The sequence below is a fragment of the Mauremys mutica genome, chromosome 2, assembly GCF_020497125.1.
Source record: "Mauremys mutica isolate MM-2020 ecotype Southern chromosome 2, ASM2049712v1, whole genome shotgun sequence".
Classification (NCBI taxonomy): domain Eukaryota; kingdom Metazoa; phylum Chordata; order Testudines; family Geoemydidae; genus Mauremys; species Mauremys mutica.
In genome coordinates this window covers 100,075,825-100,103,451 of record NC_059073.1, presented here as the reverse complement: position 1 = coordinate 100,103,451, position 27,627 = coordinate 100,075,825, and the positions used below count along the sequence as shown (strand labels likewise).

General features: G+C 40.9%; 1 long non-coding RNA gene across 1 annotated transcript; it reads right to left on the bottom strand.

Moving 5' to 3' along the window:
* Positions 1–7,401: 7,401 nt before the first annotated feature.
* On the bottom strand, positions 7,402–26,846 carry LOC123362735. The gene is made up of 4 exons (XR_006576542.1): positions 26,750–26,846; positions 16,247–16,363; positions 9,465–9,545; positions 7,402–7,455 (listed from the first exon to the last, which is right to left on the bottom strand). It is a non-coding gene; the product is annotated as an uncharacterized LOC123362735 (long non-coding RNA).
* Between the last annotated feature and the right edge of the window lie 781 nt (positions 26,847–27,627).

Here is a 27,627-nt window from a genome sequence, read left to right as displayed (position 1 = left end):
TAAGCAAGAAAAACATGAAACCTAGCTGCCAGAATGTAAAATGACTAGATTATTTTCCTCAGTGAACTTTTCTAAACATGTGCCTATTGTTGCTTACTGACCCACAATTTTCATGACTATTTAGGTCACCACATATAACATATGATCTTGTAGCATTCTTCACTACTTTTAACTCCGAGCATTCTAATTTCCCACACATTATAGACATAAATCCTCACAGAGTTTTCTTTTCTGCATTGGGATCTCAACAGCATTATATTTGAGACTTACTTCTTTGTTCTCTACTGCTATGTAGTTTAATCATGAGTGATGTGGAGAAAGGAATAAAGAAAAGTTATTTATTTGTTTCCATAATATAAGAATGAGGAGGCACCAAATGAAATTAATGGGCAGCAGATTTAAAACAAATAAAAGGAAGTAGTTCTTCACAGCGCACAGTCAACTTGTGGAAATCCTTGCCCGAGGAGGTTGTGAAGGCTAGGGTTTAAAAGAGAACTGGATAAATTCATGGAGGTTAAGTCCATTAATTAGCCAGGATGCATAAGGAATGGTGTCCCTAGCCTCTGTTTGTCAGAGGGTGGTCATGGAAGGCAGGAGAGAGATACCTTTTTCATTACCTGTTAGGTTCACTCCCTCTGGGGCATCTGGCATTGGCCACTGTCGGTAGACAGCATACTGGGCTGGATGGACCTTTGGTCTTACCCAGTATGGCCATTCTTATGTTCCCATTGGAAAAGACAAATGTGTCCTTCTCCTTCTAGTTTTTAGTCTTGTCTAAAGACAATATACCCTGGAATTTTAATAGCACGATTTTAAACAACCATGTTTCTTGGATATATATGACGTGGTTTAGTATTCATTTCCAGGATACTTTCTTTAAGTTCTTGACCAAAGTTCTATCAAACTGTGAGCATTCTAACAAAAGATTGTAATCCTCATACTAGTCAGATTTCACCATAAACTTTATTCAAAATTGCACGAATACAGTCCACTGACAGATTGCTAATCCCAAAGGGTTCACAGACCACAGGTTGAAAACACTGATTTAGAGGGATCTTTATGTGATTCCACTCCCCCACCCCAATTTTTTACAGTTTTCTTTACTGTTTTTGTCTGCTGCCTCATTTCCTGCTCTCCAAGCATATTCTGGGATCCATGATATTTCAGTGCTTACTCCCATCTGTGCTAATTCTTTTGTTGGTAACAGTATTTCATTAATTATATCACTTCTGCTATCTGAATTCCCATTTTTGATTGCCAGCAGTTCTGATAGTGAATCTGACAAGATGACAAGAGAGGTAGGCCACACATCCAGTATCATACTAACATTATCCCTGCTAGTTTGGCCATCATAACAGCTACAAAATTTGGTGGTTTAATAGATTTCTTCATTCCAGGTGTTGGGATGCAGAATGCTGTCCTCACTCTACTAGTTTTCTCATTTTTAGACCTATCCATAAAATGGGGCAAACACTGACAAATATTATTGTGACATTGTGCAGTCTATATGGTTTTATAAAAATTTAATAATAAGTGACTATAATGTAACAGATATGTTTCATGCAAAAGGTCTCTGATAAGGTATCATTACGAAGCTTATAATCTACTGAGTGTAATCATCCTATTTGTATAAATGTACAACTCTTGTATCTGAAACTAGAAATATGAAATATAACTCTGAGGGCATATTGTAATTGTGCAAAGTGTGGGCCATTAATGGTGGTTTGGAATCTTGATGGCTCCCATTAACCTGGACCATTGTCTGCAAATGGCACTGTTTTACCTGTAAGTCTTCCTGTATACCTGTGTGCTGGCAAGTGGGCAATGAAGTCTTGCAGTAACATGTGATCATGTCACCTGAACAGGAATCCATCTTTAACCTGGTGTCTTTCCATTGAGAAGGAGGGGGTGCGAACTCAGAGGGAAAAAAGGATTCCCGCCTTATGCAAAAGATATATAAAGGGGTGGAACAGAACAAAGGGAGAGAGGAGCCATCATGAAGAATCCCCTAGCTACCACCTACACAGGAACAAGAGCTGTACTGGGGAAAGAATTGTGCCCAGGCCTGGAAGGTGTCCAGTCTGAGGAAAAAACTTACTGAAGCATCTCTGAGGGTGAGATTATCTGTATTCAGTTTGATTAGACATAGATTTACATGTTTTATTTTATTTTGCTTGGTGACTTACTTTGTTCTGTCTGTTACCACTTGGAACCACTTAAATCCTACTTTCTGTATTTAATAAAATCACTTTTTACCTATTAACTCAGAGTATGTATTAATACCTAGGGGAGCAAACAACTGTGCATATCTCTCTATCAGTGTTATAGAGGGTGAACAGTTTATGAGTTTACCCTGCATAAGCTTTATACAGGGTAAAATGGATTTATTTGGGATTAGATCCCACTGGGAGTTGGGCATCTGAGTGCTAAAGACAAGCACACTTCTGTGAGCTGTTTTCAGGTAAATCTGCAGCTTTGGGGCAGGTAATTCAGGGTCTATGTTGGAGCAGACGGGAGTTTCTGGCTCAGCAAGACAGGGTGCTGGAGTCCTGAGCTGGCAGGGAAAACAGGAGCAGAGGTAGTCTTGGCACATCATTTGGCAGCTCCCAGGGGGGTTTCTGTGATCCAATCTGTCACAATTATCATGATAGATAGATTTGCTATAATTAATCCATTTAGCTATCTTTCCCCCCCTTCTTTTAATTTCATTATATAGTTCCACATTTATATCAGGGGAAGAGAGTGATTTTCTACTTACAATGCATTTGTACATGGCTATATATGCTAATTTCTCTTAGATCTTTCTTTTCTTTTAGTTCTTTAGTCCATACTTTAATCATATTAACATGGGGCACTTTTTGCTTCATTTCCCCCATGTTGTCCACTGAATTCCCGGAATTTGTCATATATTTGTTTAATGTTTCCATCTTCCCAGTTTCCTATAACTTTTGCTCAAAAGGTTAAATCCAGTAATTTCATTCTCAATGCTACAGGCATTTCACCAGCAGCTATCGGCAGTACACACAAAGGGGCACCACATGCAATGCATAATGCCTGGACTTGGATTGAGTCTAGCTTCCTTAAATTCATTTTTGATGCCGAACTAAATGCTTGGCATCCCTATTCAATTATTGGTCTTATTAATACCCTATACAGCATTACCACAGCTTTTTTATCTGCAACCCTGGTGGTTCCAGCAACACTTTTAAATAGATTGATTTTACCTTTACATTTATCTTTCAATGTGATCCTTCCATGTTAGCTTGCTATCAAAAGTCACACCCAGGAATCTCTAGCTTTTAACATAATTATTTGCTGTCCATAGAGAGACAGTTTAGGATCTGTTTTAATTTTCCTTTTTAGTGAATATCATTCCTTTAGTTTTGAGAATTTAAATTTAAAGCCTCCCATGTTTCCCCATTCTGCACTTTTCTTCCCTAAGTGCTTCATTTATTCACTTCACAGCTACTTTCTGGTTTGTTTTAAGCCCATATGGTAGTCATCTGCAAACAAGAAAATGCCTATTCCTTCACTTATTCTTTTTAGGAGATCATGTATCATTACACTGAATAAGGTAGGACCGATATTACCCTGTGGAGTGGCATTTATGATTGTATATATACTAGAGCAGGCTTTCCTTACTCTGACCTGCATAGTTCTTTTACTTAAGAACTCCTTTATCCACCTATATACTCTTCCTTTTATGCAATAATTCCTCTCTCCTTAATGCATCATATGCTTTTTCAATATCTAGGAAAGCTAATATTATATATTCTTCATTTTTCATACTTTTTTGTGCTTCTGTCTCTACTCTTACTATATGATCAGCTGTACTTCTTCCCAGACTGTACCCAATTTCTATATTTTCTATTTCTCTCCAGATATGTTGCTAATCCATTGGTAGCTCACCTTTTCACCATATACTTTTGTACAGTTTTAGTAATATTTTCAGACCCCCTTCATCCAGATATTTTAGTACCTTGTTACATACACAATCCTTGTTACATACACAGCTCAAAGTTTTTGCTTTGAGCTGTAGCTTTTTAAAGTTCCCTCATACAGATTTCATTTAATATCATCATCTTTCTCCCACCTTTTCCAGTTCTCATTATTGTCTTTAATATTTTTTTTTTCCTCACACAAGTTTCTATTAAACCGATTTCACCATTACTAATGTTGTGGACTACACCTCTACCCCGATATAACGCTGTCCTCGGGAGCCAAAAAAATCTTACCACGTTATAGGTGAAACTGCATTATATCAAACTTGCTTTGATCCGCCGAAGTGCGCAGTCCCGACCCGCCCAGAGCACTGCTTTACTGCGTTATATCCTAATTCGTGTTATATCGGGTTGCGTTATATTGGGGTAGAGGTATATTTCTGCTATTGCTTCTGCTTTTTCTTCATTAGAGCTTTTTATCCTTTGGCCTTCTACAATGAGACTTGATAAACTTGCTTTTATTCTGTATTCCATTCATTGTGCTAATCTGCATATACACTCTGATGTTTTAGTATCTTTATTTTCTTACAATATTTTCTCCACCTTTTTATTTTTATTTTTTGCCTTTTTAACAGTCCTCTATTCAATTGCCTTTTTTTCTTTTATATTTCATTAAATCCTCACCTTTCATTGTATTTTTAACTTTTTTATATGCCTTGTTCCTTTTCTTAATTGCCTTTTAAAAAAAACAAACTACCTTTTGGATCACTTGATATCTTAGGTATAGCTAACTTTGCTGCCATTGATTCTCTTGGTTATAATGCTACTAAATTCCTGAATGTTATCATCATTGTTCATTAGTACTTTCACTACATTTGCTTCTAAATGGGTCCCAGTTGTTTTTTGTTGTTGTTGTTGTTTTTTAATATTCCACATAGGGGGCCTTCTGCCATCCTCACCATTGCCTTTACCTTTGTATATTATAAGCACACGTAAGTGATCAACTTCCCAGCTGCATTTGCTTGTGATACTACTTGACCCAATCCCCCTCCTCCTTCTTTCTAAGGAATTTTTCCTTTACTCTGTTCTATCAGCCTCCTTGTAGCTCAGCTGCTCTCTTATTAATTTGCTAAAGGGACACCACTTGGAGCACCGAATTGCTCCCAGGAGTAGCGCATACAGTCATCTGGGTCTGTTAGGCCACAATTGTCCTGAAGGGCCATTAGTTCCATGACAGGGTCATGTAAATACTTCAGTTCTTACAGATTAGTGGAAATAAGGGTATATTTAATCCTGGAAATTGCTTGTGAAACTCTGGATTCCATGTTAGATGAGACTACTTGGGTCTTTCCAAGTATTCAAATACAAGTTTCACACAGCATAATATGGTGGGAGGACTCCTTGCCAGGCTGGCCATAACTTTGATTAGAACAGTGACCAAAGATACCACTGAAACTTGGACTGCACGCTGAATTAAATGAACCAATCCTTTCAGAGTAAGTAGTTTCTGGCATTCTCTCTTCTAAAACAGGCAGGGACCCTGACCCAAAAAGCTACTAGGCAGTCAGTTATTGACAATAGCAAACACTACAGTTCTGACTTTGTTTGCAGAAAATCTTTTCATATTGCAGCCATCCCCTTATCTGCCTAATATTTTGCTTATCTTCAAATTTGATGAGGAATCTTAATTGTTCCGGTCCTATCTCCATATCTCACTCCCTCTCCTGGATATTAACATGCTTTCCAAGATTCTAGCCACAGGCCTGAATCTGCTTTTAGCCTTATTTATTACATGTAATAAGGTTGAATTTATAACGGCAGTCAAGCATTAGTGAATTTTAGGAAATTGCTTCATGACCTTGGTCTCTGTGTCTGGAACAGAATGTTGTCTCCTTGGAAGCAGACAAATGATTGGACAGAGTAGCGTCAAGGTATCTTTTTGAAGCAATTGTTTTAATTTAGGACCCAACATTGGGTCTAAATTCCGATAGAGTCCTCAATTACTATAGTGCTCAGATCTCCTCTGAATACTTTAATGTTAGGAAGGGAACAATGACAGGGGTACCCCCAATTCTCCGTCTGTTCACCTTAAGAAGGCAACTAGGAAACCCCACATTCAAAATAGAGTCTGCAGTCTGATAAAGATACACATAGAGTTCATAATCTCACACAGAATTCATAAATTGTATAAACAGATCCCCAAATTATCATAGTTAGTATGGAAGTTTATTTTGCTTTCAGGAAGCACAAAAGAGTTATAGTTTCTGAGGGGGCTGGGGGGGAACCGCCCCCACCCAAACAACTATTGCTGCTTGAGACACTGCTTCCAAATCAAGTATCAGAGGGGTAGCCGTGTTAGTCTGGTTCTGTAGAAGCAGCAAAGAATCCTGTGGCACCTTATAGACTAACAGACGTTTTGCAGCATGAGCTTTCATGGGTGAATACCCACTTCTTCGGATGCTTCCAAATCAGAAGTTATGGAGGCCCCTGTAGCCAGTCCCACCTCTACTATGTACAAGTGGAAATGTTACTGTAATACTTATTGCTCTACTTCTGGACCACATGGCTTGGAACATGAACTACTTTGTTCTGATGAAAAGTTTGTGACTGATGATAAGATCAGCCTCCTGGGACCTAAATGTCTAGGCTTAACATATATACTAAAGGCAGGGCTGGCTCTAAGTTTTTTGCCGCCCCAAGCAAAATAATTTTCCTGTGCCCCCCTGGCCCAACCCCAACTCCGCCCCTTCCCCGCCCCATTCCAACCCTTTCACCAAATCTCTGGCCCCACCTCCTCCCCAGGATGCGCCACATTTTCCCCTCCTACCCCTCCCTCCCAGAGTGGCAGTGTGCTCGGGGGAGGAGGCGGAGGTAAGCTGGGTGGGGAGCTGTTCCTCTGCCCCCCCCCCCCCAGGGTTACTTCCTGCAGCCCCCCCGCTGCAGCTCATCTCCACTCCCCCTGCTCCCCTGACAGCAGTGCCACTGCTCCGCTTCTCCCCTCTCCCTCCCAGGCTTGCTGCAAAACAGCTGATTCACGCAGCAAGCCTGGGAGGGTGGGGGGAGAAGCGGAGCAGCGGCGCGCTCGGGGGAGCAGAGAGCAGTGCAACAGAAGTGAACTCTGCCCCCACCCAGGGTTACTTCCTGCTGCCCTCCCCGCGCCCCCCACCACTGCAGCTCACCTCTGCTCAGGGCCGGCTCCCAGCTTTTTGCGCCCCAAGCAAAAAAAAAAAAAGAAAAGAAAGGAGCTGGAGTGCCGCCCCTTGGAAAGTGCTGCCCCAAGCACATGCTTGGAGCTCTGGTGTCTAGAGCTGGCCCTGACTAAAGGTATCACGTAGCCTAGGACCATAAATGTGTTTAGAGATTCTACAGAAGCCTGAATGGTTCAACCTGAGCACGAAGTCTGATGCAAAATAAGTGTTTATCTACCTAATCATTAGAATGCACATTGCAAAACTACTCACCATAGTTCAGCATAGTTGGTCAGCCAGTGCTTGCACAGAAGGTGATGTCTGGACTGAAATGAATGTATCGTTATACACATCGTATATAGGAATCATGATTTGAAGCTTGTGTGATTGCTCTTTCACATTTATGTTTCTACATGGGTCTTGGTGAAAAGATGAAGTACTGCAATTAGCAGCTTCTTTACCAGTTTCACAATGATGGTAGAGAGCTTTTCCTTCACTGACAGCATTAATACATGAACTTCTAATTGGAGAAATTTTAACTTAATCCAAAATGACAGCAGCTAATTCTGACATCAGACTGTTTCCCATTGGCCTCAGGAACATATTCCCTTTTGAGCAAGGACATCTTAATGGAATCCATAACATTCTATTTTTAAAGATTGCTTTTTTTCATAAATCTTTGAACTTCCAATTTTATTATATATTAGGGCAGTCAGGCAATTTAAAAAATTAATCTCTATTAATCGTACAATAAAAAAAATCTCAATTGTGTGAGTAAAAAAATTAATCTTGATTAATCACACTGAGTTAACGGCGATTAATCAGCAGCACTATTATATATATTTTCTGTCTGCTGTCATTTAACCTCTTTGGTAGTACTCTGTGAACACCAGGGAAGCTCCAGAAGTCTGATGTTTGGATAAATAAAAATATAGATACAAGGAAGACTTATGTACAGTGTGGGAGAATTAAACACAGATTCACTCCAAAATACACTTAATGATGATCTCATAACATGCATGGAGAGTGAGAGAAATGTTCATGGCACTAAAATAAAAGTTATGTCCTTTCCCCCAAAGAGTTTTACAATCTAAATTAGTTACATTAAATGCTGAGTGAAGATATCAGACAGACACTGAGGGTATTTCTACATGGGAATGATAAATCCAGGGCAGGCCAGGTTAGCTCACCTTGGACTCGCAGGGCTTAGGCTCTGGAGTTGAAAAATCACTGTGTCGATGTTTGGGCTCAGACTGGAGCCTGAGCTCTGGGACCTTGGTGGAGGGGGGCTGTCCCAAAGCTCAGGCTGGAGCCTGAGCCCAAAGAGCGACACAGTGATGTTTAGCCCCACATCCCAAGCTTTGTGAACCTGAGTCAGCTGATCCAGATCAGCCACAGCTATGCTTTTATCCCTGTGTTGACATACCCTGACAGGAGGAATAGGGTGAGGCAGTGACAAATTTACAGTAATAATATCCTACCTTTTCTTTGGTTAGTAACACAAACAGAAGAGTGAGCACAAATAGAGGAGAGCAGCACAGTATTTAGCCAGTTGGCAGTAGCAAAAGACCGTCATTTTCTTCAGAGATGGTCCAAACTGCCGCTACCGGCCTCATTGCTCACTTGCCTTAGCTATTTTGAAAGGTACTTCGGAACAAAATACAAATCACTGTGGTTAACCCTCTTCTCTTCTCCTGGTAAGGAGACTTTCTCAGCTCCCTACATTCCCCCCCCACCCCCATGAGGAATAAAGTCCTTCTCATATGGACTTTGCTCTGTATGGCCCTCATCCCACAAAGGGATCCACAACTGCAGACAAGTCAAGTTTCAAGACTAGGGTTTTGTTTGTTTATTGCTGGACTGGATTTTTGTTTTGTTTTTTTGGATGCGGGGGAGGGAATGGAAGGGCTTAAATAGTTGTTTGGGATTCTCTCCATCATTCTCTATGATGTTATATGGTGAAAAAAAACATTTAAATGTTTGTTGTGAGACGGCAACAGGTGCAATTTTTGGTATGAGAATGCAATACTAGGTCATTCTATTATTCTATTCAACTGAAGTATTTAAAATACTTATTGTGATTAGCAAAATACTGGCACTCTGTCAATTCTACTCCAACTTAATCACCCAACAAAAGAATTGCCCTCAGTTTTTTCTCTACACTTTCCTATACCACTACTTACCCTACATTCTACAGATTGAATAGGAGTTAAATTTTTAAAAAGGTTAAGGAAGTTAGGAGCCTAAGTCCCATTTCCAAAAGTAACGTATTTCAGAGCTGATCTCTCAGTGGGACTGAGGCTATTAAATTACTAAGGTGCTTTTGAAACTTTACCTGATGATGAGCTAGTCACTCTCAGTGGATCCTTAATAAGCAAGCAGAAGTTGAATCTGATTCCCCTGGGAGACATTGGATCTGAAAAGGTTGAATGAGTTTTCAATTTTTTTAAAGTGAGTTTTGATGACCTTACATGAATATGTTAAGAAACTTAAAACTAGCGCATGCATCTGTAATTCAGATCTGAGGCCACCCCTTCCTCCTAAATAGTAAAACCAGTATACACAGTTTGCAGAGAGAGAGATTTTAAAATCAGCAGAATCATTTACCAGTGTGTTTATTTACAACTGTTGTGTTATTTTTTGTGACTAAACATTCCAAAACTCTTCTTTTCTGATTTTATAAAGTTCTGATTGTAAGCAATCCTGATGTCTACTAATATATTTAGTAGTCAAAAGTATTCACTGAACAATTTATAGGAACATATTTCAGCTGATAGTTTCCTTATGAAGTTTTTGCTTTGCATAGTTGTAGCATGTGATTGGTTAACCAAGGCCTTGTCTACACTACAGAGCTTTATCAACGCAAATTACACTGATATACAGCCACTGCTATAATTAAACCGCTGTTGCATGTCCACACTATGCTCCTTGTTGTGTTGGTGGAGCGTAGTCACAATAGCAGCTCTTGCATCAACACAGAGATCAGTGCACTGTGGGTAGTTATCTCACTGTGCAACTGGCCGCACAGTGCTTTGGACAGGATTTGCACTCAGTAATATGACCACACTGACATTGCTGAACACTAACACAAGAAGCCCACAGAAGTGTATATGTGTGTGTGTGTGTGTGTGTGTGTGAGAGAGAGAGAGAGAGAGGGTGTGTGTGTGTGTGTGTGTATGTGTATGTAGGGGATAGGGGATAGGGTGACCAGACAGCAAATGTGAAAAATTGGGACAGTGGGTGGGGGAGTAATAGGAGCCTATATAAGAAAAAGACCCCAAAATCAGGACTGTCCCTATAAAATCAGGACATCTGGTCACCCTAGTTGGGGAAGCGTGTGTGTGTGTTGGGGGAGAGTGTCAGCATGCTGTCTCTAAGTTCAGACAGCAGCTGGAAGCAACTAATCCTGAGGCAGAAGCTGGTGCACAGACAGCTAGCATCCCCCACCCCCGTTCCCCAGCTCAGCAGAGACCAGTACACCAGTAGGGGGAGGGAGACAGCCTGACATCAGCCCCACCTCCCTCCCTGGTTCAACACAGCCTTTTCTCCCCCAACCCTGCAGCACAGCCTGTCCTGCCTGCCTGCTGCTGCGGTCCTAGTGTCAGGGGAGAGCAGGATTCCACTTTAATGTTTTGATTCTGTGATTCCCTCAGAGTTCTCCCACAGCCTCCTCTCCCCACAGACCAAGGGGATCCATCCCCTCCCCTGTAGTCCAGGCAGGAATGCGTTGCTGCCAGGAGCCAGCATGGTTAGCTGGGCAGTAGCTATGTCAGCTCTCCATGATGAGTAGTTTCTAAACTACCTGGGGCTTTGAAAGAGTGGGGGTACATGCCTATGTAGCTGGATGCCAGGCAGCGGAGTTCAAAACAGTGAGCACAGTGGTGGGCATTGTGGGATACCTCCAGGCTAACTTCCCGGTAAGCTGCGCAGCCATGCAACAGCCTATATAGTGCTGTGCAGGCCCTCAGGAAACCTGCTCAGGGACCTGCTGCAGATGGGAGAGGAGTCCCCCTCCCCCAGTCCCACTAGCCCAGACAGCCCCTCAACCTGACAGATGGGGTGCCTCTACCCCAGCTCGAACCTGGCCTGGACCCAGGTGTGGTGGCCAGGCCCAAACCCAGATGCAGTCGGGGCAGAGCGGCACGGCACGGATCCAGCTGCAGACAGGGCAGCGTAGCCCAAACCCGGACACCCCTCCCCGAACCCAGCCACGGACGGGACAGTGCAGCCCAAAGCCAGACACCCCCTCTCCCAGGTGTTGCTGGGGGGAGTTATAGCCATAGCCCCAGAGCACCTTCCTGCACTCCAAAACCCTCATTCCCACCTCACCCCACTCTAAATCCGCACCCCCAGACGCAGCCCTCACCCACTGCACCCCAACCTTCTGCCCCAGCCCTGAGCCCCGTCCCACACTTCAAACCCTCCATATTGGTGCACGTAACAAAATTCATTCCGCACATGGTTGGGAAAAATTAGAGGGAGCACTGCCTCCAAGTGGCCAATTATGGTGAAGTGATGAATGCAGTGTCTATACTGACTCTTTCTCCATCTAACTTTGCTGCAAAAAGCTCTACACCTTTTTGAGGTGGTTTTATTTTGTCAGAAAAGCAAGTGAGTTTTGCTGGTGGGAGGAGCATTGTAGAGTACACACGTCTGCTGTTTTGTCAACAAAAGCTGCCTTTTGCTGACAAAAATGGGTAGTGTAGACAAGGTCTACGTGAAATCATCTTGTTTTGACTTCCTGGTCTGTTGACTGAAATCTTCTAAAACAGGAGCATCATAAATGATGTATAGCAAATAATGAACACCACATTTTGGCAATATATTTTGGATGACTAATTATTTACTAAAATTTGTGATACAGAGTTTAAGAACTATTCCAAGCATAAACAAACAGTCATCCAAGTATCTGTAAACAAATAGTAAAATGTATAACAGTGGAACAAAACCTACCATTTTTATTTGCAAACTAAATCACTTTTTGTATTAGAGCAGATTGAATAATGGTAATGGTCAAAATTGTAATTATTCACAAATGCCACATTCTCATTCAACATTTTGGTTCCCTCTTCATTCTTGAGAGATCTGGTTATTTTACTGACATTTTATTACTGATAGCATTGCAAAGCCAAAACAGCTATTCAGAATGAATCGGTATTATTATCTGCTTCATGTAACATCAACAAAAATTGTCCACTAGGCTCTAGTTGGAGGATCTTTATTACTGGTATTGATGGATGAGCCAGTAAGAGTGCAGATTGCTTTTCAGAACTTGGATTGAGGGCTGGCAATTACAGAAATCATTCGTTGATTTACAGAGCAGGTCTTGAAAGAATAAGTATGGAACCTTATGATGTCATTGACATGGAGCCACTTTTTAAATTGTAGTTGCACTTCAATTCACATATTCAAAGAACAAGAGGATGTCTATTACTTTGCAGGTAGTCTAGGTAACTACAGTATGCTGTTTTTACTGTTAAATGCATGTTACAAGTCCTGCATACTTATACATTTTAAAATAAGGAAGTATATATTCCTGTTGAATCTTAAGTAAATAATTTACTATATCTTCTGTTCCCCATCTTTAAAATGGGTATGATATAATTTCCCTGCTCACAGGTGTGTGATGAAGATAAATACAATAAAATGAACAGAGTACTCAGACACTTTGGAAATCGGGTTATATATGCATCATGGAAACAGTTTTCATTTAAACAGGACTTATGTGAAAAGTGTCCCCATGTAGAGAAGCACTTAGGTTTGCTAATGTCAAATATTTTGCTTAAAGGATGGGATCTTTCTTTTAAAAAGAAATAGTTTTAAGTATTCTATAAGTACCAACTACCCTTCTATATTTCACCTCATTTATGTAATGCAAGCAGAAGCAGTTTTGAATAGCTCCGGAGAACTACCTCCAGATGTTTACAGATTCAGCCATAAATCTAATCAAAGAAAGCAGCCCATTATGCCATCTTCTGCTGAGTAACTGTAGTTTTTGTAATACTATGCACCTTAATCACTGGCAGCTTGTAAATTGCTTAAAATTAACCCAATAGGGTGTGTTCTTGTTGCACCTAAGACAAGATGAGTGAACTTGGTAAAGTTGTAGGTTCTGAGAGACTCACAAACTATATTTTCAAAAGTTCATTTTTTTTATGAGATCATAAACTAGTTTGAGTTTGCAGACATTTTTTCCTGTATGTACAACTAGTGGTATTTGAAATTTATATTATATCACTTTCTAGCCAGTGCTATGCATTAGTAAGATTAGATTATTAACCTACAAAATTAGGGTGCCACAGGTATGTATGCTACCTCTGGGCTACATAATGCAGTCTTCCGTGGCTATTAGCTCCAGCCAGGGCTGCACAGAGATTTTCGGGAGTCTGGGGCAAAATCTGAAACTGAAGCTTCCCCTTCTTTAAAAAAAAATTACATTGGAGATAAAATACACCCACAGAAATTATTAAACCAAAAGGTGCAAAAACAGTGAGGGGAGGGGCAGGCGTGGGGTAGGGTTCTAGAGTGAACCTACCTTCACTCACCCTGTAGCAGCAGGTCCTATCCTTAAGAGCTGGGCCAGCATCCCTGCTCTAGGTATTGCAACCTGGTGCATGGGGTCACAGCACCACTCATGGCTGGCCCGGCCATCCCTCCATCATGAAGTATGGGTGACCAGGTCAAACTGGAGTAGTGCTGTGACCCTATGGGACAGATCACAACAGCACTTGGTTTGAGGGCCCCTCTCACATTGAGGACCTGGGGCAAACTACTCTTTTTGCCCTCCTCCCCAGGCAACCCTGGCTACAGTTGTGTATTGGTGTGTGTGTGGGTACACGCAGGTGTCACTAGACTACATTTATGGTCAGGGATGGAAGGCCTAGGGATATGGCTGATGTTGGCATGGCTCCCAGTGCCATGGTTAGGATTTGTGAACGGCAGCACCTAGAGCAAGGATTAGATGTTTGGGTTCACAGGAGCACTTGGGGCAGGGTTAAGATAGCCCACAGCAATACACCTTATGGTTAGGGCAGGGGCCAGCAGGGATTCCTAAACTGGGTTTAGGGTTAGAACCATAGGGCTTCTTGGCCCTGGATTGGGGTTGGCGAAGTGAGGGCACCTAGGGCTAGTCTTAGATTTAGTGTTCACTGGACTCCCCATGCTAAGGATAGAGCTCCCCATGATAGGACTAAAGAGATTCAGGTTAGTTCTGGCTCTCACAGGTCTCTCTGGGCTGGGATTACGGCGGAGGCCAGCAGCACTCTACAAGCTATATTTAGGGCTAGGGCTGGAGCTGGCAGGACTACCTGGCTCAGGGGCTGGCTGGGCTAAGCAGGTTAGGTCTAGGTCTAGGACCAGCAGCAGTCTCTCAATTAGGTTTAGGGTTGGCACCAGCAGGGTTACCTGTTCTACAGATGGACTGGGTTTAGGTCTGGGGCCAGCAGGGGTCCTTGGGCTAGAGCGATGGTCGGGTCTCGAGATAGATGAGGATGAGAGTTAGGGCTGGGGTTTACTCCCCCCCCCAACTAGGTTCATTTGGGGGGGTAGTATATGGATTATATTTAAGGTCATTAATTGCACCTGATGTAGACTTATGTTTCAGCCTGTTTGTGGATGTTTGCTAGGGTTATGTTTTTGGTCTGAGAACGGCCCTGGACAATGGTTCTGTTTGGGACTGATGAATTTGTTCAGGCCAGGGTGAATAAAAAACAATGATTAAAAGAAAAATATTTTTATTTAAATTAAATACAGGTTTAATTTTAAAAATAAACTTATTTAAAATTATATTTGAAATTAAGAAAACCTATGTTATGATAAATTTATTATAATCTATTACAATAATTTCAATTACATTAAAATATTAAGCAGTTCATGTTTGCTGCTCAAATTTTAAAGAAAATCAAACCACTGAACTGATGGAAGTCACTGACTAGGCACCTGCAATCAGAATTTGTTGCAGTGCTAAACCAACTTTTGACAGTAGTAGTCTCTTCAAGAGACTATTCTCTCCATTTCAGCATATTCAACTAGTTCAATTCAATGACTAGTTCAATCAAAGTTAAGAAACCTACTTGGAGTTGAAATGGAGGAAAGCTTAATTTCCTGTTCCAATCTATGAAGAAGAAGTAGGTGTGACGGGATGAGATCTTCTAGTTCCTAAATCTTGAAGGAAAAAGGGTAGCCAAACATAACCTGTTTTTTCACTAACTACAGATAATACTGTGTTTAATAAATCAGCTAGTTTTTAATGCAAAACATATTTTGATTAACTTTTTGAGACTCTTTTCTTATGTATCCAGGACATAAGGTAGTTTTATGTAACTATTTTTTTAAAAAATGCTGGTTTTATATATATTAACTGAATTTGAATTTCCATCCAAATAGAGCTTAATACAAATCACTAGTAAAAAATAATCCTAAACTAGTGAATAGGAACTGCATCATCACCACTGATAATAAAAAAAAAATAGATTAAGAATCTGAAAAAAATATAAATTAAACTATACAAATGCTTGGCATCATTTGATTTTTTTAAATGTTTATTTTAAAGCATTTTTTCTATTTTGATTATTTGACTTATAGTTGGGGGAAACTATGGGTGGAGTGGACAATTATTAATGAGAGTAGATGGTGAGATTCAAAATGTTAAAGCTCTATAACAATTAAAACACAAATTGTTGACATCACATGTCAAAATATGCAAAGCAAGTAAACTTAAATCTAACTCTAAGTTCTTGAAGAATTTTTCATATTTCTGTTATCAATTTAAATATTTTGTCATTTGATTGTGCATATATGGTAAAATCAACATTTACCAGTACAAACATAATCCTTCCAATCCCAATATACAATTTCTTACATAAATGTGTATATATCTAGTCTATCTTCCTGGTTAGCAAAAAGAAGCACCAAGTTTAGTGTAAAGAGCAATATTTAGTTTAAATCAACCATGTTTTAATGGTTAATCAGCGAGAACCAATCTTTCTTTACGAAAATAGCTAAAAAATACAAATGCAAAGCAAGATTCAAATCAAAGGTTTAAATCAAGCTTTCTTGCTTGTTGATTTCAATCATGATTAAAATCAATCTATCCTGCTTCCCTCCTACTTCTCTGACCTTTTTTTCAGCATTTGTTTTGGTGACCACTCCTTCACTCCTCTCTTCCGGTCTGTGTCTTTGAGCTCTTCTCAGATCTACAGACTTCAACCTGGCTGCTTGTATTATGGTGGAGAACTGCAAAAAAGAACTCACAGTCACATTAAAAAAAAGGTCAACCCTGAGCTACTCAATAACCCACCTCTGTCTTGTAGGCTGCATGTGGCCTTTCTGATCTAGCCGTATAAGTCTCTTTTCTATTGTATTATGAAATCAGAATTTCTTAACTAGGTAAGGATTTGCAGCTAAATCACTTAAAGTACAGTGAAACCCCGCTATAACGTGACTTTTGGGGTCCAAAAAATCCCATCGCGCTAAATGAGGGGTCACGGTATAGCGGGGTTTCAAATCAGTCAGGTGGTCCCCAAAGCGGTGCATTGAGGTGAACTGCCTAGTGCCCCTGGTGCCTAGTGCCCAGCAGTGGAGAGGAGCTGTGGCCCCCCGCCTGCCGGGGACAGAGAACTCCGGGGCTGTGGGCGCCGGTGCTCTCTGTCCCCGGCAGGCGCGGGGCCGTGGCTTCTCTCCCGCTTCAAGAGGAGCCACAGCTCCCCGCCTGCTGGGGACAGAGAGCACCGGCGCCAGCAGCCTCAGAATTCTCTGTCCCCAGCAGGTGTGGGGCTGCAGCTTCTCTCCCCTGCCATGGTGTTGGGGACCATTGGTACAGTATCATACTGTATTATACTGTACCTTAAAGGGAGCCAACCTGCGATCGTGTTATATGCGATTTTATGTTATGGTGGGGCGCGTTATGGCAGGGTTTGACTGTATTTCCAAACTAAAGCTAATTCTTATAAGGTGTTGAGGAACTGTTGAAAACTGACATGAAGAATTCCCAGCATAATCTGAAATTTGTTGCAATACTTCACATAATATTTTACAATAGCAAATTTTAGTGCAAAACAATTGTAATCCAGTAACAAAGGAAGAAGATACATTCATTTGCAGCTAAAAACAGCTGATGTTAAGAAACCTCAATAGAGCTTTATTTTTTTAAAAAGAAACTTCCTAGGCCCCAGATAAAAACACATGAGGCAGACATGTTTAATAAAACACAAGACAATGGGGTGTGATCCCCCACCACCACCCCCGATACCAGGCCTGCACTCTATTTTTAGAGTGCTACCTCATTGAGCACTAATGTGAGTATGTCTCTTTGAGTAGGGAATCTCATCCCCAGCTCTAAGTGTAAAAACACCCTAACAAGACTAAAGTAACTAAATTTAGTGATAATGAGATCAATATTCATTAGGATATAGGATTTTTCACCAGATCTGTGAAGTTCTATTGTCTTTGCTTCTCAGTCAGATAAATTTTGCAATCCTTTTCTCAGGTTATCGTTCTTATCAATAAAAATGAAAATTGATGTCATACTTTTTAAACAATTCCTACATTATTCAATTATTTTTAAATACAGTTTTGGAATGTTCTTTGAAAGAAGAAGTGAATACTTGGCTTGTTCAATTTCTTATACTAGCTATTAATTGTGCATTAGAGAATTATTCTGTACAGTATGCAAGAGCTCCTAAATACCATATCATACCACTGCAAGAAGGCATTGACCAAATTTTTAATAGCCCAATGGTTACAGTACATATGCATTTAAGGACAATATACACTCAGAAGAAACTAATTAACATCAAACACTAATTAGTCCCTCAGTATTTAGCAATGAAGTATCAGCAGCTGTCTTAGATGCCATATGCTAATTAGCATTAATAAACTTCAGAAATAATTGTCTCCATTGTTCTGTGTCATAATACTCCCTCTAATTGTACTTTGGAGAGCATTGGCTATAACTGGTAGCAAGCATTACATTGCATTGCTTCAAGTTTAATGAGCAATTTACTGCAACCTGTGGCAATAGAAAAAGTGTATATACAGGAAGAGAAAAGATTAATGACAATTTAAAAATCCATAATTAACATGTTGGCTTCTGTGTGTCTCTAGCTACCGAGAAGTTCTATGGGATTGGAGATAGATTATTTGCCTCAGGATTGTCTGATCTGGTGATATGCAGCAAAATCATAAAAAGATGATGTTGTGGTGTAATATGCCTGAATCACTGCCTCAGCATGCTGATGCTCCAGACCACCAGTTTTATCTCGTACACAAAACACTGCAAGCTCTCAAGCTAGAGTGTTTATGCTCCGCTTTTGGATTTTATGGATGCGTAGAATTCCATTTGTGTAATGGTGAGGAGGGGAGGGAAGTGCTATTTTTGGCTCACCTTGATCAATATGCATTATCTAGTGAAGGATGTTTTTCCACACAATTATACTTTCTTTGCAACTTGAAACAACTGTAGCAATTGTTTTGCTTTTAAAAAGACAAAACACCAGGGTTGTCCAGGGGAAATGCTAGTTTAATAGTAGGGCAGTGGCATAAACAAACCTACAGCCCTCAGCACCCTAAGGCTATAGAGGGCCTATTAAAGCTTCTCTGCAGACTTGATACTAAGGGTATGGCTACACTTACAAATCTGCAGTGCTGGTAGTTGCAGCGCTGGTGTGTGGCCACACTCACAGCTACCAGCGTTGGTGTGTGGCCACATTTGCAGCGCTGTTGGGAGTGATGCATTATGGGCAGCTATCCCAGCGTTCAAGTGGCAGCAACGTGCTTTTCAAAAGAGGGGGGTGGGGTGGGGCGTAGTGTGACAGGGAGCGGGCGAGAGAGTGGATTTTTGGAGCCAACACTGTGTGTTACCTTCCTGCCTTGAAAAATCAGAACATGTTCCCGATCCCTTACCCTTAACTCTTAACTGCAAACAGCCTGCACCCAACGGAATCCCTCTCTCCCCTCTGCCCCGTTTCTGTCAAGCAAACACTCACTCCCTGCCTGCCTCATTATCTCATTTGATTGTTCACAGATTGATCACAGCAAACAGGAGCTGTGTTTGTAGATAAGCAGCTCCGGGATCAACGGATCAACGGAGCTACGGAGCTCCGAGTTCACAACAAAACAAAGAGAGTAATTTATAAAAGCATTCTGGGATATCTGCTAATACCCTGGAGGCCAATAACAGCACTGGTGTGTGGCCACACTTGATGACCAGCGCTGCAGCACCAGCGCTGCAATCTTTATTCCCCATGCTGAGCCAGGTGTACGGCCAGCGCTGCAGCCAGGGAGTTGCAGCGCTGGATGTGCCCTGCAGGTGTGGACACTTACTAATTGCAGCGCTGGAAAGCCTCCACCAGTGCTGCAACTCGCAAGAGTAGCCATACCCTAAGGTTACCTACAATCACCAACAGGAAGTTTCTGGTGCTGAGGTGTTTCCATGAAGCACTCCACAGTTTCTTCAACCTCCCCCGCACCCCACTCCCCGCTGACCATTGATTAGTTGAGCAATATCCAATCTGCACTGAAAGCTGACTGGTGCAAACATAGTGAGCACCCCTAAATTGACCAATATCTCAGAGAGTGAAGAGCAGTAGTATGACATGTGTGTGCGTGAGAAAGAGAAAAATCAGGTAAAAGAATGAAAGGAGGAAGAGACTAGCTGAAACAGTGTAACAGAGGAGAGGGGGAGGGGAAATCTGCATGCCATCCAAGAAGCCAGAAGGCCAAGGCTCAGAAGCAGGGAGTGGGGTGTTTTAAGATGGACATTTTAGCCAAGCCTGTACTAAAAATTATTCCCCAAAAATCCTCACTTGATCCTACCATAGTTTCAGCTGAACCAGTGACAGCACTACTGTAGACAAGGTTCTTTTTGGACAAACTTTTTAAAAAATCTCTGTGTTTAGTTAAACTCACTACTTTTTAGCAGTTTTAACAAACCTGGTGATTAAAAAAAAAAAGTGAAGCCACCACTGCCTTTTCTACAGTAAGATTCCCTCCAGTTCAGCTGAACCGGTGGCTGCCCCAATGGCTTTTGTTTACTGTGATTTACCATTAAAAAAAAAAAAAAGATGTCTCTGACTTTTTTGACTGTGTGGGAAATGAAGGAGATATGGGGAGTAGGTCCCTTAGCAGTTGTGATTAGGTGATTTAAATCACAGTGTTTGGGATTTACTTATCCCATTCAATATTAGGGCTGTTATCTTGTCCTTAACACACACATTACTAAGCAGGAGAGCAGTCCAGAAGGGCAGCTGTCCTGAGTTCTATGTACTTAGAGCATGATTTCTCTGATGAGTCTTAAGTTTGAGGTTTGAAAGCCATGCTCTAAAGAAAGAAGTAGCAACTCCACAAGACTCTTTCCAAGTTTTGCTGTAGTTTTTTCCTTTTCTGTTTTAATTCTGTAGAAGGGGATCATTTAGCTCTTAGAAATCACAGTAGGAAAAGACTGGTTAGGTTATCAAGTCCATTCTTCTTCTTATATATGAGCATAAACATTGTACCCAACATGTAAATATATAGTTCCATTTACAACCTTTTATGTATTAAAAAGACAAGATCTTCTTCCAGTCAATGGGATAACAATGGATCTGAGCCCCAAAATTTTACTCTAGGTTTTGGTCTGCACTTGCAGTCTATGGATAAAAAACACTATATGATTATGTAGTATTAACCAGAACAGCCCTGATAGATTTATCCACTACCTACAATACGATATGGAGATACAGGCTATTGCTCAAGGATCATCAATTGCTATAGCACTATGCGACTCCTGAGCAACTGAAGATACCATGTCCTTCTGAATGGGCAGATCAGCAGAGTACACATCTTCAACAATTGTGTACCTTAAGGATCCATGCAACTCCTTTATCATTCAACATCTACATTTGTGATTTACCTGACACAATTTTGCATATGTTTACTTATGTTGATGACATCGCTTTTGCAGCACAAGGCAAAGACCTCACCACCATAGGTAAGTCCCTCTCCACTCCACCCCAATGCCTCCAAAACCTTGGTAATGGCATCTTTGTTGTTTTGGTGAAGGGCTAAGGAACCACTTAGTGATACCTTTTGTGGCCAATGGCTCTGAAATGAGTCTATGCAAAGGACATGGGGTAAACTTGGATAGGAGCTTGACTTTTAAAGCTCATCTGGAAAAAAGATATGCAAAAAAAAGGTTAAAAAAAAAAAGGACTAACCATATCCAAAAACTAGTGGGCATAACATGGGGTACCAATGTGCACACACTTTGAGTAGTGACTTTAGCATTGGTATACTTGATCATAGAATATTGAACACCAGTATGGAGAGGTAACTCACATACCAAATCTCCAGACCTGTAGGTTAAAGCTACAATGAGAATAAAAAAATGGAACATTAAAATCAATACCTGTTCACTGGTTGCCCACTCTGGCACATATCCCCCTACCCAAAATCTGGAGAGACACACAAAGCTCATGAGTACAATTAAACCATGTCCAAACTGATTGTATTAACTCATGAGGACCTCCAGAACCTTCCAAAGACACATCTAAAATCGCACAAGTGTTTTTAGGATTGGGCTAAAGTTCATTCAATCCTGAGGCACATGGGAAAAAAAATCTGGTATAATGCTAATATCCCAGACAAACACCTGATTGCAGACCCCATAAAAGAACTTCCAGGCTTCAACCTATCTCAGGCCTGGTCTTCACTAAGAAGGGGGGTCGAATAGCGTAGTTGAATTCGAAGTACCCTAGTTCGACCTACTCACCCGTCCAGACGCGGCGGGGTCGAACTCCGCGGCTCCCCCGTCGACTCTGCCACCGCTGTTTGCAGTGGTGGAGTACCGGAGTCGACCGCAGCGCTTCCGGAGTTCGAACTCACTGCATCGACCGGGAAGGTAAGTGTAAACCTACCCTCAGAAACAATTTTTTTGAAAACTGCACGGCAGATGATGTCATCTCATAAACCTTTGAATGACAAGAGACAATGAACAATGCAACTGTGGACTACATTGTAAATCAGTGCCTACTTTGATTGTTTGCCATTGGCCACTCTCAAACTTATATCAAGCCATTCCTGAAGCTACCCACCGGCTCACAAATCCGGACTTGGTTACATGAATGTAGCTAATCACCTCCCTTGCCACAGAAAAAAAAAATTAGGCTCCCATGCCCTCTCCCTCAAAATAATTGGAGGAAGGTGTGATGCCTAACTGCAAGAATCTTTCAGCTGAATTTGCTTTAAAAAGCTCCAGTAAGGTTGGCTGGGAGGAAATTTCAGTGAGAGATGATGGAGCAGGGAATTTTGAAGCATAAAGGCAGTCATGTGAACTGTTGGCTGTGCCTAACCAGCAGTTTGGGGAAATAATGTTGTTGGAACATGAATATCCTTATGTTGGTCCCCTGTGGGAAAAGGCTCTGGACAGAGTGGCTGTCTCACCATCTGTCCATGCAGGTATGCAACCTGTATTTCAGGTTCAGAGGGGAGGCTGGTATACTGATTTTTCACAGCAGAACAGCCATGTAATTAGACCCCCAGGATCCTTTGAATATGCTCTGTAGTTCCCTGGTGGGCTCAGGCACATCTGATTCCATGTGGAAGCAGAGGTTGGCAGTGGAAAGGCATCAGAACACTGGTTTGGAGTGAAAATTGACTGTATTCCTTTAAGACAAAGTCCAGTCTTTGAATTGGTAAGGTCCGAGAATTTGAAAACTAACAAAGAGCCTAGTGTCTGTGTCTATGCAAGTTACCTTGTTAACAGGGGGAAAGAGTTTTTGCCCCTAGCTAGTAACACAAAGATGCTGCTAGGAAAGGACATACCCAGTCCACAGTTGGATTTTTTTAAGCAAGAAGGCTCAGATTTCAACACTCCAGGAAAGGGAGGTGGGAAAGAAGTTGAACCTGAAGATGAAAGAGACAAGTTAACCCTAAGCAGGGAAATGAATCTTTTGTGTGCACACAATATTGGGATCGGGAGACGCTCCAGAAGGGGTCTCCCCATGTGCAAAATTCCTTTTCATCCTTACCTCACCCAACCTTAAAATGCTAAGATGCCACAGATTTAAATGAAATGAAAGTTTATGATAAGGGAAACACTGGAGTGAAAAAGAAGCTAATGACTCTGTGCAAAAATTCAAGAAGGGCATTGAGCAAACTGACCTTCGAGACAAACAGTCTGAACAGAAGGTGGGGCATGACAAAAATACTTGTAAACACTCACTTGGGATAAATATGTTGCTAATGTCAAGAACTGTAAAAATGTACAATGTGTATGACCTTTGGGGAAAGCCCTTGAACATGCTAAAAAAAGTAAATGAGAACACACTGTGCTAAAAACCCCTATGGTTCTGTTGTCTCATTGAATGAAAACACACTTCACGGTAGAAAGCCTTATGGTACTTATATTTCACAGTTATTATCCATAAGCAAACTTAGAACTTATCAGAGCAGAAAAAATATTACAAGCCTGGTCTGCTGTATGGAAAGGGAAACTGAGGCACACTACCTCATTGATTTAATGTTTTATGACAAACCAGAAGTATCCTACCTATGACACAGGGTGAACAGAGGGACAATTCACACTGAACCCTTGAAAGTAGAAGCCATTAAAACCTAGCCTGCCCATAGAACAAAGGACAGGTCCAATCCTTTAATGGAATAGCCAACTACTACAGGAAGCTGGTAAAGGGATTTAGCGACATTGTAAGATTTAAAATTGAATTAACAAAGAAAAAGTCTTTTTTAGTGAAACATGATTTTGATAAACTATTTCTGTTACCCAGAGATACTTCTAATATTGGGTTGAAAGCTGTACTGATGCAAGATAAAGAATGGAAATTCCTAGGATGCATTCAGCAGTGTCTGGACCACTCCTTTCTGCATCAATTTTGCATTGACTGAAGATGACCATTTAAATCATTGTTGCTACCACTACTATACAATTGCAACAAATCTCACACAAAGTGTATGATGTAAGGTGTCAATGGAAAAGTTGTAATCTGTCAAGTATGATTATCCTAGTTAAATGTATGTATCATCACTATATCTGAATATTGGCTATGCAATTGTATTTCAATGTGTTCATTCTAGGGCTGACACTCACAAGGTAGTTTACATCCAGTCTCACCAGCCCATTGTGAATGGACTATTCAAGCTTGATGGGTCATTAAGAGGAATCAACTTTCCAGATAGTTTTTCCGGAGGATGTCTCAGACAGCAAGGAACCAACGGCCACCCATGTGATTCAGCAAAACATGTAAGAGCATGTGATGTGGACATGTGACCTCGGACTCCACCTGTGTCAGTAACTTTCCAGACACAAGGGCTATGGGCTTAGGGACAATACATTTCCATGCACATGGCAGAGGATTTAAAAGACACCTGAGACATCTCCATTCTGCCTCATTCCTGCTCCAAATCTCAGCACTGTGGACTTACAACTAAATGGAACATTTTGAACTATGGACTAAACACCTTCTAATCTTTTGGAAATCACCAGAGAAACTTTTTACAAGCTAGCAGACTATTCTATCACTGCTACAAACCTGACCTAAAGACTTGGCAATCATTTCTAATATATGATCATTTAGCCATTTAAAACTCTAGTCTTTTCTTTTACTAATAAACTGTTAGTTAATTAAGGATTGGCTGACACCGTGATATGTGGGTAAAATCTGAAATATATATTGACCTGGAGGTAAGTGTCTGATCCTTTAGGAGTGGTAGAACCTCACATCTGATTAATTGGGTTTTCAGTAACCTCTCACTGTATTAGACCAATTTGTCTGGATGGGAACCAAGGGCTGGAATGCCTAATGGGGACTTTTTGGGGGCTTTTTGTTAAGCAGTGTGGTGCTACAGAAGCTCTTTTGCTGCTAGTTTGCTGAATTTAATTGTAGTATAAACTACTATTTGGGGGGCATTGTCTGCCATTTTCTGCCGTCTGCCCTGAGTGTAGCATTGTCGGTGTGGTCCATTCCAGGCACCTGATCACAGAGGGTCTTTGGATTCTGGAATTCTGGTTCAAAAACACTTAAAGAGAGACAGGTCTTTATAATTAAATTCAGATTGGAGTTTGGGTCAGGATTTCAAGAAGCACTTGATCTCTAAATTCACCAGAAGTTGGATTCAGAAAAATTTCTAATTTTGAAAACTATATCATTAGCCCACCATAAGTAGGTTAGACAAAAAATATACACACGTGTGTATATTTCTATATTCATACATACACACAAAAGACAAAAATAGATATCACATAAGACACATTTGCACCTATTAATTAAATGCAGGCATGTTCGTATTTTTATATAAAGTTTGTTGGAAATAGCTGTTGTACTGTAGCTTTGTAATGTAAAAAATGTAAACTGTCTTTCAGAAAATGTTTTATTCAGACCTAAAGGCATTCTCTTCCAGTAGTTAAAACTTCAGCTGTGGACTAAAAAGGTGATTTATGCATTTGTACTGTATTTTATTCTTTAACTAAAGCCTAATGCAAATGATATTTTTGTTTTGTTTTGAGTTTCCACAATAGGCCCTAGGGCTTTTGATAAAGCTTTTAACTGGAAGCATTCTACCTTCACTCTTTATCAAGGTTTCACAACAGGAGTTATGATGTTGGTAGTTAATTTAAATGCATAAATATTTTTCTCATTTTATATTTAAGATATTTCCTCCTCCTGTCCAGTTTGATGAGTACTGTATATCACAGCGATACATTTTTCTTAGTTTTAAATGTATTAAAAGCTAAAATAACTTTGCTAAAATTCTCACATTCTTAATGTATACAAAGCTTTACCAGTATCAGATTCCTACACAATACTATATATATTTCTAAGATGCCCATTTCCCCTTAGTATCCGAGGGCAAAAAAACTGAGCATTTCTATAGGGATAATTGTGGCATTTGAGCACAGCCTATTATACAGGATGATGTAATGCCATACTGACCCTAGCGGGCAGATCAGGCGATATTCTGCCTCCCTTATGTCCCTTATTGTGAGTTGCTAGTGGGAGGCAGTGCAAAAAATCTCTCATGCTCCTTAATGCCCTAATTCTGTCAGGTTCTTAAGCACGTGCCTGATTTTTAGCCTTCTCATGTGCTTAAGTCTGTTTTGGAATCTGAGCCTAAGGGCTTGTCTTCATTACCGGGGTAAAGAGACTTAAATTACACACGCTCTCTAGTCAACTTCCCTTACTCTTCTTGTAGAGTCGGAGTACCGGGGTCAACTGGAGAGTGCTCTGGCATCTATTTAGCAGGTTTTCACTAGACTCACTAAATCGACCCCTGCTGCATCAATTGCAGCAGCGTCAATCTCCCCTGTAGTGAAAACCAGCCCTAAGGAGTGCCACAATTTCTCTTCCCTATGTAGCCAACCACTCAGCTCTATATGTGCTATGGATCTAATTACTCTGTAACCCCTTCCTGAGAAGTTGCTTCCTCTGGTAGCAAGGAAGTCATGACTCCTGTCCTGTAAGTCAGGAGATGCAGTTCCAGCTGGCTCTTATTCTCCCTCACACTCTCACTGCACAGCTGTGATTTTACCCAATGTGACAAAGCACGTTATATATGTGAAACACTTAAAAATATATGAACTAATTAATCCTCACAGCAGACTTTAATTAACCTTTAGAAAATTACTAATACCTCTATATTTCAGACGGGGAATCTGAGACAGAGAACATATGCGCTAGGGGAGCTCCAGCAGATTCTCTGGGCTTCAGTCAACTGCAGGGTTCTAGACCCACCAGCTCTTTGGAATTTCTACTATACTAAAGCCCGAGTTAAACCTCTGAGCATTCCCATTGTGAACTAGAGAGTTCCAGAAGGCTGAGTCGGATGCTTTTGCAGATGAAGCACTGTACCTTCTCTCTAACCTGCCTGCTTCCTTAGTACTTTTTAAACATTCCAGTGTGACTGGGTGGTGGTAGAAGATCACATTTGTGCTATCCTAGAATGTTGTCATTTCACTGGCTCAGTTCCCCAAAACCTCATTCAGGTGACTTTCTTTAAAAGAAGTCACCAAAACTAGGCCAAAACACTTTGCTAAGAGGGACAGCAAAAGAGATTCTGAAAAACAGTGACATTTCCAGGTGCAGAAGTCAGCTGGATACCTTCTTCTCAAGTGAGAGACATAGGTCTGACTCCCATATTCTGCATTAAAAATCTCAAGCTAAACAGTGAAGTGAATATAAACTGTAGTACTTTGGACCATATGTAAATCATATGTATTGTGGTTAAGAGTTGCCTAATGAGCATGATGTCTTAAAAGCAAAAATAATATTTAAAAGTGTGGAAGATACAGTAATAACTATTTAACTGCCACAGCTGTTTTTTTAAAACCTAAGGATCCAACAACTTAATACATTTTAACTAACTATGGTAGATGTTGGGGTAGATTTTCAACAGCACAACTGGAAGTTAGGTACCAGGTGAAAATCTACACCTGGGATCGGCTAGCTTTGGCACACAGCCCACCAAGGTAAGCCCCCTGGTGGGCTGGGCTGTTTTTTTTTTTTACCTGC